The sequence below is a fragment of the Podarcis bocagei genome, assembly GCF_964188305.1.
Source record: "Podarcis bocagei genome assembly, chromosome: 13".
Taxonomy (NCBI): Eukaryota; Metazoa; Chordata; class Lepidosauria; order Squamata; family Lacertidae; genus Podarcis; species Podarcis bocagei.
In genome coordinates, this window is record NC_138138.1 from 24,354,980 (window position 1) to 24,368,729 (window position 13,750).

Sequence of the window (13,750 nt, forward strand, 5' to 3'; positions counted from 1 at the left end):
CTGCACCACTGTGTCAGCCGATATTACGCTTGCCAACTCTGCCGTCTCGAATATTTTGTTGCTGGAGGCTTCAAAATTGGCTTGGGAACAGAAGTGGAAGGGAGGTGTGAGGCAGATGAAGGGACAGGACTCCAAATTATTTTGTACTGCACAGAAGCTCTGCCCAACCTAAGTCCCTCCTTAGTATACACGCACCCCCTTTCCTCTACTTGAACCCATAAATCCAACTCTTCCACGCATTCCGCCCCCAAGAGGTGCCTGTCCTCAAGCCAAGCCATCCTGTCTGACTTTCTTGTCTCTATGTTTCACACTCCAATGTTTAGAGGCGGGGTTTCAGGCACAGACATTCTCAGCCATGCCTGGGGAAAGCTTTCTGGTTTTCCATGGAAGGGGCAGGGACACAGAACCATTTCAAGGGGAGGGGGTGTGTCTTAGGGTTGTCACCTTTTATCTAGCAGGGCTCCTGTACCTTTAGCAGCGGCGTGACATACAGAAGTTTAGTGGTCAAAGCTTTTCCTGGCCTGGAGATATCAGTGGCAGGAGAATCATTCAGCTGCTAAATGTCTGTGTGCCATGTAGCAACGCAGCCACACCATGGAATGGAAAAGTGGTGGTGAAGTTCAATTTTAGCTCAAACTGAGTTCTGCTCATAGTCTTTTCTTTTTTCTCTCTTTATTTAAAAAAGCACTGCCCAATTTCTGCCTCCCAGTCCTCTGGGCTTTTCCAGATGACCTACTCGTTGAGCTTTAGTTCAGATTTCTTCCCATAAAGTTTGCATGGCAGTTATATAACAATGCCTACTCTTCATTGAGCATTAATTCAGATTTGTCTGCACAGAGGTTATACAACAGTGCATCAAGCAACTGGTATCCCACATTTCCCTGTATGTTTTCACGTCACTTTCCTTACTTTTTAAAAAAGTACATTTTAAAGGAGGAGTGGTTTCGCTGTGCAACAGAGGCAAATCCACTTTGACTGTGTTACCGAAATTTGTCGTTTTATGATTGAATCCCACCTGCAACACAGCCAGTCTGGAAGCAGCCATGACCACTTGCTAAAAGCCAGATATACCACACAGTCAATGAAATCAAGCAGCCATCAAATCAACTGATGCTTTTGGATTGCACTCAGTAGTGATCTAAGAATTCCACCCGTTGTCATAAATGCACATTCAAATCAGTCCACGTCTCTAGAGGTATGTAAACTGATGCAGCAGCTGCTGACAAATCAAGGGAACTTGCAGGGAGAGGGGGGGGGGAATGGTTTGATGCCTTTTTATTCTGGTAGAGGTAGCTATTCCAAGCCAAGTGTTAATGTGCTCTTGTCTCCTGATCTGCAGAACAGCCACAGGCTCTAGCTTGGAAGAAATACTGTCCCCCTGGAAGGGAAGATCACGCTTCCCTGAGCAAAAGCCCAGAGTTATTGAATGGCTTCAAGCACTTTACCACCAAATCCCCCACCCACTACAACCCCTTCCCCTCATCTCTGCCCAGTTTCCCCTCTCATTTTCAAACCCCCCACCTCCACACACATAAAACAGAAGTTCTATAGTCATGGAAACATGCCAAAGACATGTCTTCCACTATTTGTTTAACATATCCCTATCCAATTTTCCTTTACTGCTATAGTGCTTTCGATCCACTCAAACACACAGCTCTCCACTACTGTATATAGAAAAATATCAAGCACCTCCTCAGCAAAGCCAAATCATGGGTCAAACAATCAACCCACACACCCCAAAATACCCCATGCCCCCCAATTGCAAACAAACAAACAAAACCAATGAGTGACAACTTTGGAAATGCCAAAGCAATACATCTGGACCAACCAATAAACAAAACACTGGATACAAACTTTGAATTTGTACTGAACAGAGATACCAATTATGCGGCTCAGATTCGTGTTCTTCCCTGCATCCCTGCCCCAAACTGCAGAACTCAAACTTTTGTGTTCACAGCTCTGAACATTGAGCCACCCAAATAAAGACAAAGAAATTGTCTTTCCACTTGCGCTGAATCTGGTCACTAAGGTTTTGCCAGGAACTCTGGTTTCGCCATCCCATCCCGATCACTATAATACACAATCCGAAAGTAAAATGAAAACTGAAATGTTATGTTGGGTACCTGCAAATCTTTTAAGCGTCCCAAGCAAAGGCATGTTAGTAGCAGTAATCACAGCCCCAATGAATCACCACTGAAAGCTCAAGAGCCAACCCAAGAACCCCCAAAACAAAACAAGACATCAGTAACAAAGCCCCCATCTCTCCCGCCCCATGACGGCAACACTTCTCTGACCCTGCATCTGAAGGGTGCACAGCTTCTTTTCTCCTGTCCCAAAGGGCGACTTTCACAAGCTGGAGCTCCTTGGCATCTCTCAGCAGACACAGTTCTTCAGCAAAGCCACCACCAAGTGGCACCCGGTCGGTGAACAATGTCCAGCAGCTGCCGTGGGATCCCCGGTCATCCCTCCTTCACAGCCAGTTCCGTCACATTTTGCTAAGATAACAGCCTGGAATGCGTTCAAGGCAGCCGGAGGGCTGGCAGGGAAACCATCTCCCGTGTGGCTAGAGAGCATCCCTTTGAAGAAGATGCCAAGAAGTCAATCTGTGCAGTTCCCACCGGATGCCTACCAGGGAGTTTTGCTGGTGGGATAACTCCATGTATCGCCCCCGGGGCCACAAAGTTCTGTGGGCAGAGATGAGGGAAGGCATAGAGGCTTTGAGGGAAGCTAGTGGCACAGCCAGACATAGCTAGATTGAGCGGTCATTTGGCAAATGAATTAAAACCTTGATGCTGGAACACTGATCTGGATTAATCCAGCATAATCCTCCTTTAAAGGCAGCCTCTAAGTGGTCACCAAATGGCAGCACCCCCACCCCATTGGGCAAAGTTTGCTCCCAACTTTTCAGCTGCTAATGGGGAGGGTATAAGGGGCTGCGAGGGGCCGTGGCTGTGGGAGTTTTCCAGAGAGCCAGAAGAATCTTCTGATGCATAAGGAAACTTTTCAGATTTGGATTGATCAATAAATAAAACCTGAGGTATCCTTACAAGTATAGAGGGATTGGGGGGGTGGATTGTAGAAATTCAAAACAGCTTGCATTTAAGGGCAAATATACCTAATCCACAGGGACGCGGGTGGCGCTGTGGGTTAAACCACAGAGCCTAGGGCTTAATGATCAGAAGGTCGGCAGTTCGAATCCCCGCGACGGGGTGAGCTTCTGTTGCTCGGTCTCTGCTCCTGCCAACCTAGCAGTTCAAAAGCACATCAAAGTGCAAGTAGATAAATAGGTACCACTCCGTCGGGGAGGTAAATGGTGTTTCTGTTTGCTGCTCTGCTTTGCCAGAAGCAGCTTAGTCAAGCTGGCCACATGGCCCGGAAGCTGTACGCCAGCTCCCTCAGCCAATAAAGCGAGATGAGAGCCGCAACCCCAGAGTCGGCCACGACTGGACCTAATGGTCAAGGGTCCCTTTACCTTTACACCTAATCCACAATTTGTGAAACAATATGTGAACAAAAATAGTACCTTGGGTTAAGAACTTTGCTTCAGGATGAGAACAGAAATCGGGCTCCAGCAGCACGGCGGCAGCAGAAGGCCCCATTAGCTAAAGTGGTGCTTCAGGTTAAGAACAGTTTCAGGTTAAGAACGGACCTCCAGAACGATTTAAGTACTTAACCCAAGGTACCACTCTGTGTGTGTGTGTGTGTGTGTGTGTGCGCGCGCGCACACACACACACACACACACACACACACACACTAATGTAAAATCTGCATTAAAAATGTCCTGAATCTCTGTGTACCCGGAGGTAAGTCCTGCTACTTACGCATTAGAGTAGTCTGACAGTACAAATGGTCAAAGAGTGGTCCAGGTCCAATACAACATGCAAGGTCTGAAGTCAAACTGTAAGGTCAGGTTCCCTCCTCTGCAGAAGATCCAGAGTTGGAACACCTTGGGTCAGTCCTGAAGTCACAGTCCAGTGGAGTTCCCAAAGCAGCCAGGCCATGGCCCATCAACAGAGAAAGTTGAGCAGACATAGCGTCTCTGCCTTGCTTCCCCCTTATCCTTGACTGATGCACCTGAGCTTGCTTCAGCTGAGCAGCTGTGCCTCTCCACATGACAAAGCATGTGATCCTGTCATGCCCTGAGCCTAAACCAACTTAGTGACCACAACTTCCTCCCAAAGCTAACGGGTCCCATGTTCTCCGCCTGATCTACTAGTGAGCTGGGCTGGGTTCCCTTGCCTGCCTTAATCTCCTGGAGTGCACTGACGCCTCAGAGCCCACAGTATCCATGGAGACAGGGGCACCTCTGGTTCTGGTGAGATTGTCTCCTGCCCCTGGATCCTGTGAACTGTTTACTACCCCTCAACATCCTCTGATGTGCCTTGAGTACCTCCTAAGTACCCTAACCCTCCCTTCCCCATATTCAGCTTGTCCCGGTGTGTACCAATCACAGCCCCACCCCTCGCTGTGATCCTCCTCCCCCTTTCCAGTGTCCTTATGACAATATATGAGTGAAAAGAAACCCAGATGGGGATCTTTCCAACAGAAGGGCAACGTCCTAACAAGAGACCATCAGAATGTGTTTGATACATCATAACTGGGAAGGTACACCAAAACTTCATATACAATCACTAATCCAGGTCTAGGCAAAAGCAGAAGATAATATCCATTATTACACACACACAGCCCTGTTCTAAATGATGGCAAGGCAAAAGGAAATAGTTGCGAACCTCCAGGATAACACAAAGAGATTCTAGGAGGGTGGGGAATCAAACCCAGTAGTTTCAGACACAACAATGTTTACTAATCCAGGCTTAACGCCTGAAGCACATATTGAGGAAACAGTTCAGTGCAATATCCTTCCCAGAGCCGATGGGAGGCTGTTCCATCGACCCGTTTCAAACTGGATTCATACTCATAGAGATTATGCTTCATATACAGGAGGCTGAACATCCAGCCATGTGGCCCCAAGTGAAATCCCTTGTTGGTTCAGATTAGCACAACTCAGGGCTGACTGCTGTGGTTCTTTAATTCCAGATTCCCCTTGGGCATTTGCAAAAAAAAACATAGCTCCCTCCATCCCGCCCTGTCTTGGAAGGAAGATGTGCCATAAGGGCTGCAAAAAGGGATGCTCATTTGTGGTTGGCAAAGGTTTTATCCCGCACCCCAAATCATAGTTCCATGTAGAACTGATGTTTTCATACCGACACCTTAACTGCGCAATCTCGTGCTATTTTACAACACAGCTCCATCCATCAGAAGCCAGACTGGGCAGCCCCAGAAGCCTATCAGATTTAATCCTGTTAGGGAGGGTGTGTGGGAAGAGGCATCACGATCTACACAGTGTGAAATCTATAAAAGCAGAATCCTTTCCCTGGTGAATCATTGGGCAACTGCTTTCTTTGAAGGCATCTGATGCGGCAAATGCAAAGAAAAGCACAGCGTTAAAAAGAAGCAGCAGAAGCGAAAAAAGAAAAGAAAAGAAAAGGAAAAAAGAGAAAAGAAAAGAGAAGAGAAGAGAAGAGAAGAGAAGAGAAGAGAAGAGAAGAGAAGAGAAGAAAAGAAGTTTAGCAGCTGGAAAGCAGTTGGGAAATGCCAAAAGCCTTCTGATCATTCCGTACTTCTCCAAGTGGAATGGGTTGCCCCAGTAATCCAGAATGTACCTTCAGCTTCTAGGCTGTCGTGAGGTTTCCATGGCAGATGAAGTATGCATCTGTCCGCACAGCTTTCTGAAGCATAACTGCCAGCTCTGGGGAAATTCTGTTATGTATCCCCCAATTCCCCCAATAGTGGGAAGTCTGAGGTGGAGGAAAGCTACAGGATTTAGTGTCCTGTGGGATGAGGATGTAGTTATGATGCCTTTTATTTACATGTTGAGTATAAAGGAGCACACCACCGAGAATGCGAGTCCACAAAGGAGAATTGGTTCTCCAGAGCAAACAGTGCACCTCTGGTGCACACACACACACACACACACACACACACACACCTGACTCCTTCTTACAAGCCATGTCACAAACAGTCTTCCTTGCCAGCTACATCCCAACTCTGTTCCAGACATACAGGTATATGCACACACAAGCAGCAAATGATCGCCAAACTCACATCAAGCTATTAGGCATGCAGGAAGAAAACCTGTAGCAAACACGTAAGAATATCCCAGGCCTACTTGATCACACCAATGGTCCACCTAGGTCCCTTCCACGTATTGATCATTCCTCCTGATTTGTCTGCGGGGAACTTAAGACAACCTTGCCTTAAGCAATGGTTGACCCACACTTTTCACTGTGCATTTGTTTCCCTGACACTCTCCTTACCATAAGATGTCTGATTTTGGGGGAGAAGCAGGTTCGTTGCGCGAGAGCACAAATGCTCCTAAGCATTTAAGATGCTGGAAAAGCCGGTCTCTTTTTGCAAATGCATCACAGGCTGTGTACACATCTGAAGAAGTGTGCATGCACACAAAAGCTTATACCCAGAACACACTTGGTTGGTTTCTAAGGTGCTACTGGACAATTTTTTAAATTTTTTAATTTAGGTGTACACACCGCCAGCTTAAAACGCAGATAGGTTGCTCATTTTCTCAATTTGGGCCGAAGCTGGTTGGGGTGTATGGGGGATGTACCAAAACACAGTATTTCACAGGAAATGACAGACTAGATACAGCATAGATATGGATTATGGCTAATGGATTATGGATTATGTTTCTAAAATGAGGGTGGAATCACAATGCACGCAGAGCAAACAGGGTTGTACACGGAACTACAGCCACAAGTGAGTTTCTGCACACAGCCTATCCTCATCCCGACAGTGAGGTGTCGCATGGAACGCTCTGGTCTGGGATTTGCCCTGTTGCCTTGGAAACCCCATCACCAGGCAGCAAGCGCAGAGCGCCAGATGTGCGGTCCCTTCGCCGAGCTCCCTTGCGCTATTCAAATGGTGACATCAGGACACACCTGGAAATGAGCCACTCAGACTCACTCTCTGCTTGTTGCAGGTGACAGTCTCCTCGGTGCCACAATATCCTGCAGCTGCCAGGCCTGCGCGGCTGCTTTGTGCCAAAGGCACAGCTTGCTGTGTGGCAGCCAACTCCGCCTCTAGAGGGGATGTGCTCCTTTCCTCTTCCAGAGCTGCGGAAAGCTGTGCCACTGGCTCACATTTCCTCTTACCCCGCATTAGTCACAACAAGCTGTCAGATTCCAGCAGGTGGGCACTATTAGTCTGCCTCTAGCCCTTCCCTCTCTGCCTACATTAAATATATAAACATGCTCAGGACCAAAGTGGGGTGGGGTGGGGGTTCACACCTTGCTTCATGTGTGTGAATGTGTCTAGCCCTGGCGCAGAAAAGATCTGAAAGTTCTGCTCTGCATGCTCTCATCAGAAGGTAAAGGTTCTGTTGCATCCAATGGTGGAGTCTGATTTAATTTATTTAATTTATAATTTTTCATAATCACATACACAAAGCAAAACATTAAAAAAAATCGACTTCCCTTCCTCCTTCAATGGTTCCTGCCGATTACCCCTCGCTGCCGCCTATTCTAATTACTCCGTGTTTTTCCTTTCTCGTTTTATCTCAAAGCAATATTTACTGCTAAATTTAATCCTGCTAACTTTTTTTTAAAAAAAATTCTATTAATTTTCTCAAAACAAATATCCAATATCATTGTTAAACATACATTTTCCAATCCCCCCCATTGACTTCCCTCAACTACCATTTCTGATAAATTCTGCTGTTTATATACAATATTATGTTATCACATTGTTATGCTTCTTGTTCTCTGTAAATAAAATTGTAAATGTTTATTTAAATCCTGCCAGTTGGGCCATTTCTTTGTGTTATTTCTGCAAATATATTGTAAAGAGTTCCCATTCTTTTTCAAAGTCACTATTGTCCTTTTCACGTAGTTTGTCCGTTAACTTTGCTAACTCTGCATAGTTCATCAACTTTTCTTGCCAATGTGCTTTTGATGGTACTTCACCGGTCTTCCAAGTTTGAGCTATTAAGATTCTTGCCACTGTTGTAGGATACATGAATAATGTCTTTTTTTCTTACGACAACTCTTGTCCTAAAATACCTAACCAAAAAGCTTCTGTTTTTTTAACAAAAAATTTTAAACACTTTTTTTAGTTGATTGTATATCATTTCCCCAAAATTTTTAATAATCTTACAGTCCCACCACAGTAATCCTGCTAGCGTTTTAACCTGTTGACAATGATTCTTCCAGTATTCTACAATCTTCCTTAAATAGCCTTTCCTCTGGATATCTTATTCTGTTGGTTAGGCTCGCCAATTCGGCATATTGCATCATTTTCATCTGCCACTGCTCCCTCCATTTCTGGCCATATTCCATTCAGGCTGCCCCTTAGTTGCATAGAGAAACAGACTCCAGTTACGTAGTTTTAAGCTCAGGACTTAATGAACTTATGGAGGAGCCCTTTTTAGATGGTGATATGCATTGCTTCGCTTACTTCCAAATGTGGTGAGCTGGCCACGCTGCATTTGGGATCCCTCCTGCTCTTTCTGCTGAGCAGGACTCTGGACCTCTGCCTCAAAGCCCTGCCCTGGCAGCTGAAGTCGGATACATCTCCTCTCCCCTTTCTAAATAAGCTTATTGAAAGAAGCAGCATGGACAAAAGTGAAAGATGTAATCCTTTCAAAACAAAAATATGTTTCTAGTTCTTAAGGTACAGGACAGTGATTTTCAAATGTTGTTCTGGGGAACACTGGGGGGTTCTTAGAAGGCAATCAACGCTTTCTCAGTAAGAAGGATCACTGACGGTGGAAATGTTTCCAAGAAAGATTGCCGAATCACTACCCACAAGGAGCACTTGAAGAATTCAGTTCCCGTGGGAAATGAATTCCAGTGGGAACTGGCTTAATCCACATCTCCGGGACTTAAGTGAGGATCAGAACATAATTATCCTTCAAATTTCACACTTCTCCCAAGTCTCCAGTGCAGTTCTTGGCTCAAAATAACACACCAATATGTGATAACAATGCATATGTTAGGATACATTTAGAAATGCATACATTTGATGCATACAAATGATGTATTTAAATGTGAATTTTGTGCAGATTTTCCAAAGCCAATGGCAGATTAATAAGGCAGGGTGGACTTATGAATGAACACATGCAAAACTGGGTGTTAGTGTCAGGGTTAGCTAACATGGTGCCATGGGGCTGATGGGAGCTGGCTGGGGTTGATGGGAGATGTAGTCCACAATATTTGATCTTATTTAGTTAGTTAAAAGCATTTATGTATTGCTTAGTTTTTTATATAAAAAAATCTCTGCAGTCTAAAAAACAACCAATGCATCATGAAAGCATTAAAACAGAAACACAACCTCAAGCCAGCAAAACAGAAAAAAACCATACCCTCTAACATTCCACAGAGGAAAATTGGGACGTGTGTCTTTCAGGGCTGCGCTCTAGCAAGAACCAACAGAATATCTCAGAGTTCAATCAGAAACCGGGGTGGCTTCTGCAATTCCGGGATGTCCCGCTCAAATCGGGACAGTTGAAGAGTACAGAAGAAACACAAACACATGAAAGCATATAAAACAGAAACTCAGAAGATTCAAATATTTAAAACAGGTTCCAGTCTTATGGGTCAGGGAAAGCCTGCGTGAAAAGCTAAGTCTCTACAAGACATCTGAAGCAACTTATGGCTGCTGCTTCACATATGACATCTGGAGGGCATCCTATTGGTCTGTGCTATACATTCCGAATGCTGATCAGATGGATTGCATACCCGTTGCAGTTTCAGAACCATCTTCAGTCCCACGCAGAGCAGAATGCAATAACAGCCTCGTCTAGATGTAAGCAAGGCACGTGGGTGTAAACTGAGGCAAGCTCTGCTTTCTCTAGACAGGGTCACAGCTGGTGAACCAGCCTAAGCTGGTAAAAAGCATTCCCAGCCACCAATGGCATCTGCTCCTTCTCCATAGACATGTGCTGAGCCTGGGAAAATCCCAAAGCCGCAGCCTTGAGGGGGAGTGCAGCCCCATCCAAAACTGGTTGCAAACCTCCATCCAGATCAGTCGACTTCCTAACCCAGAGTACCTACATCTTTACTAGATTAAATAAAATTATTATTATTATTATTATTATTATTATTATTATTATTATTATTAAGCTGCCATTTGTTTGCCCTTGTCCATTCCAAAACTGCCTCCAGACACCTGCTCAGGGTTTCCAGCGCCTCGCTAGGATTAGTAAACGGGAAAGAGAGGAAGAGCTGTGTGTCATGCACAAGCTAAGATGGCAATCTAGCCCAAGCCTGAAGATCACATCTCCCAGCAGTTCCAAGCAAATGTCAAAAACCACAAGGGACAAAACGGAACCCTGATGTACCCCATTCCACAATAAATGGCTAATGTAAAAGAGCCCACCTCCTTTGCAGATAACTATGGGAAATATGAACATTGTCATCTCTTTTTCCAGATTAAATCCAAACGTTTATGTTTCCTACCATAGGGCACATGTAGTGGATCTTTGGTAGGAGTGTGAAGGGGGGGGGGTGAATGCAAAGGGAACGTTGGCATGCAATGTCCCTATTTTCAGGTATTTTCACATTCAGGATGCACAATTGAAGTTGACTCCCTTCTGCATCGAACCCATTTCCCCACCCAAACTGGATTGGTTTGTTTGTTGCTTATTTATTGTTTGTGATAAGGACAGGGAGACATGGGGTAACACCTCCTTGGTGCAACGTTGTAGAAATCAAAGCAAAACAAATCAGAATGGATGCTCAATAAATAGCTGAGGTCATCTAACCTCCGCGCAGACTTTGTGCAAACAAATCAGGACGGAAGCTCAATAATAGCAGGTCACCTGGAAATGACCTAAGTCTGGAACTGGGAGCAGAGGCAGGGACGGCCAGCGTGGGGCTGATTGCTTGACAAAGGCAGAGGCTGGAAATGCTGCCAGAGACACACTGCTGGATGCGGCTTAGGAGCTCAAGGGAGATCAATCTGATTCCAAACGAGAACCTAATGTGCAGCCATCATATCGGCTTCATCTTGGTGACTAAGTGTGTGATGATGGGAAAGCCAATGCATCTCCAAGTGGACGTTCTAAACATCCCAGGTTATAATTCCCGCACATACACACTCTGACAGATCTGAAGATAAGTATTTACATTTTATAGGCCCCATAGTCATAGATCTAGGCACACGAGAATAATGTTGCGTGACTATCTTCTCCTGCGCTACTCTCAGCTGATAATGTGCTCTGCAAAATAAGTAAATAAAAATGAAATATGAATATCTAATTTGTGGTTTTGCTAACAAAAACTGCTGCAATGTGAAAGTTTGATTTGCATATACTTAAGGCATATTATACCTGCATGTTGGTGAGTAAAGATTTGGGTAAGCCGCTAAATCAAATAATAATTTGCTTTGATTTTACAGTGGTACCTCGGGTTACATACTCTTCAGGTTACATATGCTTCAGGTTACAGACTCCGCTAACCCAGAAATATTACCTCGGGTTAAGAACTTTGCTTCAGAATGAGAACAGAAATCGTGCTCCGGTGGCGCGGCAGCAACGGGAGACCCCCATTAGCTAAAGTGGTGCCTCAGGTTAAGAACAGTTTCAGGTTAAGAACGGACCTCCGGAACGAATTAAGTACTTAACCCAAGGTACCACTGTATTAGTAGTAGCAATAGGCCCATTTTTGTAGGCCCTTGGGAGTTTTGTAGACACTGAACCTACGGTGCCTAATGGTTAAGCCATGAACACTGTCTGCTTCAAATTTTGGAGCAGGGGATGTTGGACTCTCATTGGTTCCGAGGCCTAAAAATCCTTTCTGGGTGTCAATAGGGGAATGCTCTACCATGAGTCAAGGTGAAGTGACTGCTTCAGGTAGCAGATTTTTACTGCTCTGATAGATAGCAGAATGGGAGGCAGAAACATCCGAACGCTGGGAATGACCTTCCCCTGTTCCTTCTTGTTTCAGTGGTGCTCACCCAGGGGGAAGTCTCCCAATGAATCCAAGCGCCATGTGAATTGGTGTGAGAGAGCATTGCCATTCCCATCTCTGGCACTAGAGCTGACGAGCAATGACCCTGAGTTGGACCTTCCAGAGTACCTCCATAGATCAGCTGATACAATCACAGACCATTAGAATTTCAGATGTCTCGAGTAAATAGGCCAAACCACATGCTGCAAATGAAGGCAAATGTTTAATCCTGCCTACTACTACTACAAGCAGTCATGCTTAGAGAAGCAGATGGATGCAAGTTTTAATTCAGGAAGACTTCTACCCTTGACAGGCTCTGGTATATGGTATGATTCTGGTCCAGCAGAAATAAAATCGCTGCCTCGTCCTATCCTTGACCTCTAACTCCTGGCCTCATTCCCTTTCTCACCCGTCTTAGGCCTCCCTGATGAATTTCAGTATTCTTTTAAACCCGTGTGTTGCTTAGGGTAACAATTAATCTGTCGTATGCTTACAACGCTCACCATTTTGTCAGGATTATCCCGATTAACCTAGAATTAATCCCGATCTCAGCATTAACAAGATTACTGTTAAAATCGGATTAGTGGGGAAGATGTACCCCCTTGGCTAATGCGTGTGGGGTGAAAAGCAGGGTGGGTGGGTTTAAGAGAAGGGTGTGTGTCTGGATGCAACCCACCCACGGAATGCAAGAGAAGGTGATGAGCAAAAGGCCTTCTTAAATTTTCCACCCAGAGCAAGGGCCTCAGCTACTTCTGCTGATTAAATCAGCTGCCATGTGCTAGGAGCTGCACAGACCTATTTTGATTCAGGTTTTATTTATTATCTATTGCCAGCATTTCCCCACCGCCTTTCAGATCCAAAGCTCTCTTGCCAAAGGCGGCCTGTGCACAATGTGAAAATGTGAAAATACAGGTGACACCAACTCTTCAAGGATGGAAGAAAAAACAAAACTAAAGCAACAGTCTAAAAAGGCTTGATCAGTCCAGCATTGCAAGCCCAGTACAACAATGTAAAAACTGAGACATGTTGAACTCTAGTCCCGATCATCCCCAGCATGGCCGTTGGTCAGGAATGATGGGAGTTGGAGTCTAGCAAAAACACCTGGAGTGCATCATTTTAAGCATGCCAAACAATAAAAGATCCAACACAGCACCTTTAGCTAGGGATGGGATAAATTCGATTCCGTTTGCGTTTCAGAGCAGTGCAGTTCTAATTAATTCGCACCAGGGTGGATTTGACATATCAAATAGATTTAAATCATGATTTAAATCACTAGGCAGTAAGACTAGAATTAAATCACTAGTCAGTAAGACTTGATTTAAATCTCTCTCTCTCTCTCTCTCTCTCTCTCTCTCTCTCTCTCTCTCTCTTTTTACAGAAAGACTCATTCTTGCTGGTATAATCTTAATATTTACAACCAGATGAAGGTTTCATTTTTGGAATAATAAATTTTCAGAGTAGTTCTTACAGTTATATCAAAAATTACTGATTTGGTTATACTATTAGAAGTACCAAGATAGGTAATTATGAAATTATTGTTTATATTTGGACAACTTTTCTGCTGTACTTTATTGGAAGGAGAAAAATAATCATTTCCTTAAAAACAATTTAAACAATTTATTTAACTAAAACAATAACATTATAGCATATGTATCCATGTTTGTTAACTGATGTGGTTAAGCGATTTAATTAAAAAAAAACAAAAAACTTAGACTGAGTTTTAGCACACATGAAAAACTTAAAACAAATCCTTATTTCCTGATAAATACCCTTTGGACTATAATGT

The 13,750-nt window shown here is 44.4% G+C and overlaps 1 protein-coding gene across 7 annotated transcripts in view; it reads right to left on the reverse strand.

Moving 5' to 3' along the window:
• SRCIN1 (SRC kinase signaling inhibitor 1) overlaps positions 1 to 13,750 on the reverse strand; it is a 270,653-nt gene that overhangs the window by 80,313 nt on the left and 176,590 nt on the right. Inside the window, exon 1 of one of the 7 annotated variants that reach the window (XM_081166040.1) lies at positions 2,295 to 2,644. The exons of the other annotated variants lie outside the window; for them this stretch is intronic. The gene's annotated coding sequence lies outside the window, so the exon portion shown is untranslated. Of the gene's footprint in view, positions 1 to 2,294; positions 2,645 to 13,750 lie in introns of those variants that run through there. 7 annotated transcript variants of the gene reach the window in all.